This window comes from Rhamphochromis sp. 'chilingali', assembly GCF_963969265.1.
Source record: "Rhamphochromis sp. 'chilingali' genome assembly, chromosome: 20".
NCBI classification, from domain to species: domain Eukaryota; kingdom Metazoa; phylum Chordata; class Actinopteri; order Cichliformes; family Cichlidae; genus Rhamphochromis; species Rhamphochromis sp. 'chilingali'.
In genome coordinates this window covers 31,633,846-31,638,945 of record NC_137947.1, presented here as the reverse complement: position 1 = coordinate 31,638,945, position 5,100 = coordinate 31,633,846, and the positions used below count along the sequence as shown (strand labels likewise).

Sequence of the window (5,100 nt, the reverse complement as noted above, 5' to 3'; positions counted from 1 at the left end):
ACATGCGTTTTACCGTCACATCATTTTCCTCTCTTAAAGACTGGTTGTCCTTTTCCATGTCTCCCACTTTTATAACCAAGCCTGTCTTGCTGCTTTGCAACTCTCTGATTTCTGCCTCCATTTCCTGCATCACCTCTTTCTGTTGCTGGATCTCTTTGGTTTTGGAGCTGTTTAAATCCTTTAGAATTTGGTTCCAATATTCCAGCTCTTGAATTTTGAAGTGAATTGTTTCATTCTCTAGTTGCAGGTCTCTTTTCCTCTTGTTTTTAGAGAACCCACTTCGTTTGAAGAGAACTTCAATGTTTTTTTGGAGAATCTTGTTCTCATTTATGAGCTCTCTTTTTTGCTCCTTAAGGTCGGCGTTCTCGACTTTAAGGTCACGTATGGTAGAGTTTTGTTGTTTGAGAGTTTTATTCTCATTTTTCAGCTCTTTGATTTGCTGTTGAAGTTTTTCGTTCTCGGCTCTCATGTTGCATACAACAGGATTTGACAGACTCATATTTCAAATTGAAGTTGATGCTAAATCTCTGTACTAACTAAAAGATTTTTTAAAAATACCGTCAACTGTGTCAGAAACGGAAGTTTCGAGTAGTTTAAGTGTTTTCCTGCCTAGTGAATTCTTCCACTCTCTTTGAAAGACTGACAAGAGTGAGAACCTCTCCCCTATTTATAGGTTTTCGGGTGCTGATGTCATAAAGAAGATCAGAGATCAAAGGGATTCTGGTGAAACGTCACTGTGTCTGGTCTGGGCAGTTCTGAATTGAATAATAACAAAATGACGGGGGGCGTGTCTGGTAGCCATGTGAAGACGTGTTGTACAGGGCTCCTCAATGGACTAACTTGTTTCATAATTCCATTGCTCCAAAACTAACGAACTTTTAACAACAGTACGATAACACGCCCGTGTGCTGCTCTGAGGCACTTTTTACATCTTCAAGGCTACGGTGTACGAAATATGAGCAAATGTGCATGACACGAATTCAAACGTGGTGCAGATGTGTCACAGGTTGATCTGGCTGTAGGCTGTGGCACTTGGCCAGAGGTGGCGCTGGTTGACTCGAGTCCATGTTAGTGCACAAAGTAAACTGCACGCTGTAGTTGTGAAGCAAAAACGCTGAATTCGGAGAAATAAACCGTGCGAGGGGAACGATGACGACGACAAGAGTCTCCCGATCGTTTACTCTTGCTGTCCTGTGAACAACATCGGCGTGGTGTTACTTGTTTGCTGTTTTCGCGATCGCGTCGCGCATGAGGATATCACCAGGTAAACTCGCCACATTTTTAAACATTTTGTCGTTCAACAGCATCAAGACTGACGGAGTGTGTTTGAGACAACCTCACAAGTGTCACAGATGGCACATTTGGCGTTTTTTTTGCTGGTTTGTCGGTAGGAGCTACTGAAACGCAAGACTGCCGCACATCTGTCCGACCAACGCCAGTTGATCTAAACGCCAGTAGATCTGGAACACCGGAAGGTAGAATGATTTTGATTTAATGCCGTATATGGAAGAAAACACACGTGTGTATAATCTTCAACTGTCAAACTTCATAATTTCATTAAGAACATCCCATTTATTTACTTTATTTGCTTTTACAGTTTGCTTTGGCTCATACTCCACCTGCTCTGTCCGATCAGTTTTGCAGCTTTTGCGTGACTCTGAGCGGAGAGCAAAGGTCACACGTCACAGTTCATCCTGCTGCTTCGATTAGCAGTCACAACATCAATAAACCGTGACCCACTTCCACCGCAGCCGTACAGGCCCGAGCCATAACATTACCTCCACCATGTTTGACGTGTGATGTGGTATGCTTCAGACCACCAGCTGTTTCTCTCCTCTATACTCACGCAGCCATGAAACTGTTTTTCAGTAAACTGTTCAATTACTGTGATAATGGAGGCCTGTATGAAAGTGTCACTGTCTAAATGAACCTGTCTGTAGATGGAAATATTAACAGCAGGTGTGTAAACATCCACTCTAGTCTAAGACACTCATCCTTTGCTGACCTGTAGATGTAAAACCAAAAGTTTCCAATGAGGAGTCATGATGGGAGAGCTCTGAGTTAATGGCATTAAAATGCAGAACATGAAGGAACATGTTTATTAAAAACGCCAGCCTCGTGTACCAACTTCACAGGAAAAAACATCAGCTGGTGTTCTCATTTATACTGCAGTAAAACCACAAAACTCCCACCAGAAGTCACACTGACAGAAAGGAGCAGAGAAACTGTAGCGGTATCACACCTACCATCTCTCTGCTACGTGGCACAGATGTCCTGTTTGAACATGTTAATCACTTTACTGGTTGGATTTAAAAAACCTTTCAACATTTCTGTTCATTCGTGTGCCACACAGACAGTAACAGAGTACATGTGCCGCCGTTACGTATTTAAAATACTAAATATGAGTAACTGCATTCTGTTACAGTTACCGTTTAAAAAGGTGGTATTCAGAATACAGTTACTTTGTTGAAATAAAGGGATTACATGGCGGTACTTTCCTGTTTCATATGTTCGGCTATGCCCTCTCTGTTTTTGGTAATTCCACACTGGTGGAAACCCAAACAAAACACGCATTAAGAGGCTCTAATGTCTGTGTCTCAGTCTCACTGCTCATGTCACCCCTACTTGCAGCAGCATAATGATGTAAAGAAATATTTTTAATAATCAGTGCTCAAAAAATGATTTAATATGAAGGCAACAGGCAGTGTTACAGGCATAGCGCTAAAGAATTGAGCCTGATGGGCGGTGTAGTCCAGCTGTAAGTAAGCTGTTAAGACTCGACTATACGCTGTGTTCGTGTTTCCTCTGAAACAATAAGTTTGGTTGCAGCAGCCTTTCAACGCCTCTCTCTGTCTCCCGCTAGCAAAGTGACCCAGACAACAAAGTAAAGCTAGTTTTCAGCTGCGAGCCCGACACGAACCCGACGTATTAGCCAGAGGTCCCTTTACTACGGCTCGGAGCCGCGGACCTGTTTTATATACGTGCCGAATAGTTTCTATACGAGATCGCTGCAAAAAGTGCAGCCTTACCTAATGTGCACCTACTGTTACTCATTTATATTAAGATTTAAACATCTAGCTGGTGTTGGTGTGGAGAGTAGCCTTCAGTAATAGTAATAAATCACACAGCAATAGGACATTCATGTAGCTGTAAACAGCATGATAATATATTAAGTAATCCAAAGAATTCAGAATATGTTACAAAATACATTTTGGGGCATGTAATCTGTAATCTGTAGTGGGATACATTTTAAAAGTAACCTTCCCAACACTGCACACAGGTGAGAAATATAACTGTAAATGGTCAAAGGAGCTTGCAAAGAAAAGCGTCTGGACTTCTTTCAGTTGCTTGAAGACGTTTCACCTTCATCCGAGAAGCTTCTTCAGTTCTAAGGTCAAATGGTGGAGAGTCCCAGATATAAACCTAGTGGGAGTTTCCCCCACAGAGGGACAAAAGGACCCCCTGATGATCCTCTAATCACATGAGCCAAGGTGTGAAAGCGGGTGTGGGTCCCAATCAGCCAGAGTTTTGGGTGAGCTCATTGTGAAACCTGGCCCCACCTTATCATGCGAATTCCTGAGGTCAGAGGCAGCCTGAGAGGAGTCTGAGTACTGATGACTGAACTGAAGTCGAAGCAGGGCCTGGCTGTTCTTTGGTGCAATACTGATTTCTACCACAAGATGGTGCAGTGACTGAATCTAACCCGTGACAGCTGAGGAGCTGTGATGTCACTGGTTAAAGTGTCAGCCTTACAGCAGAGATGAACCTTTGGACCCTTCCTCATCTGTAACAGCTTTACAGACTGTGGCGCTGTGGGTCCCAGCAGTGCCTTGCAGCTGTTGTGCAGACGCAGAGTTTCAGGGTTCAAGTTCCAGCTGTGCATAAAGCCTGAAAGCTGTCGTTGCCTTGCCTTGGTGGGTACCAGAGGACGGGGGTGCCTACTGGGGTCAGCGGGGGAGCTGGCCCTAGGGAGGGGCATCCTCCCCTCCCTCCTTTTCCTCCCCATCCCCGGCTACCTCCCTCTTCCCGCTCCACCACACTCACCCACACAGGTAGGGCCTTGGGGTGCGGGTGTGTCACCAGGGTGCAGGGGAGACATCCCCCCCCCCCCTCTGTCCTCTTCTGGCCACCCGTGCCTCAATTTTATCTCACAACTTAGACATCCACATTACTTACACTCTCATGACACACACATGTATATAGGGCCTTGAGGGTGGGCACGTTAACGGCGTCCAGTGGACGGTCTGTGTACTCAAACCTACCTCTGGCGCTGGTGCTGGTCGATCAAATGGACCAATACGGCAATGCCACGATGATCCATTTGGCAAAGTAAATCCATTGGGTCTCCTTGTTGGTCTTCAGACAACAATTCTGATGGCTAAAGAACCAAATGGGACAGGCGAAAAAAAAAAAAGAAAGCTGTCGTTAACTGTGGCTCTGCAAACGTGGCTCAGCAGGTAGTTTCTCTCAGGAAGTGCTGTTTGTGTAGAGGCTGGTTTTCTGTGACCTGCACAGTGACACAATCACTGATGATGTCACTGTTAATACGTCCAGAATCACAGTCGTGACATCGGCGTCTTATTGGTCAGAAGGTTTTTCCTCCTAAGGAAAGCCGCTGTCGTAACGAACACTTTGATGTCATGTTTCTGCGCATTTTCAACGTGTCCAACTTTACAGATGACTCCTGACTGATGACCAGCTGTCAGGTCAGCTGACTGCAGCGCTGTGGCTGAGCAGGTGAAAGCACCTGTCTTATAAACAGGAGGTCCTGGGTTCAAATCCCAGCAGTTCCGCTGTCAGAGTGTGGTCCCCTTAAAACTGTACAGGTGTCCTTTACTGGTTTGATTGCTGGTTTTACCCCAGTTTAAATCGTGGATGCCTCACAACCTCCCACACTAACACAGAGATCAGAGTGTTGGTGTGTTTAGGTGGACCCCATCTGACACAAGTCACCATAAAGCATCTGCACGTCTAAGGAAAGTGCTTCCTTTATTAGCTCCTTAGCAGAAGAGACAGGCCCTGCCAAGTAGTCACCGGGAGTGAGCTGGTACATACCTGAGCGCCCAGCCCCGGACACCAAGAACCACCAACGCACCGACC

General features: G+C 45.4%; 1 long non-coding RNA gene across 5 annotated transcripts in view; it reads left to right on the top strand.

Annotated features, from left to right (window-relative positions):
• The first annotated feature begins 1,007 nt into the window (after positions 1-1,007).
• Positions 1,008-5,100, top strand: part of LOC308388752 — a 6,660-nt gene continuing 2,567 nt past the window's right edge. For all 5 annotated transcript variants that reach the window (XR_013970165.1, XR_013970166.1, XR_013970167.1 and 2 more), the window contains exons 1-3: positions 1,008-1,264; positions 1,392-1,475; positions 1,598-5,100. The exon at positions 1,598-5,100 is cut by the window's right edge and continues 472 nt beyond it. This is a non-coding gene — a long non-coding RNA (uncharacterized lncRNA). The remainder of the gene's footprint in view (positions 1,265-1,391; positions 1,476-1,597) is intronic.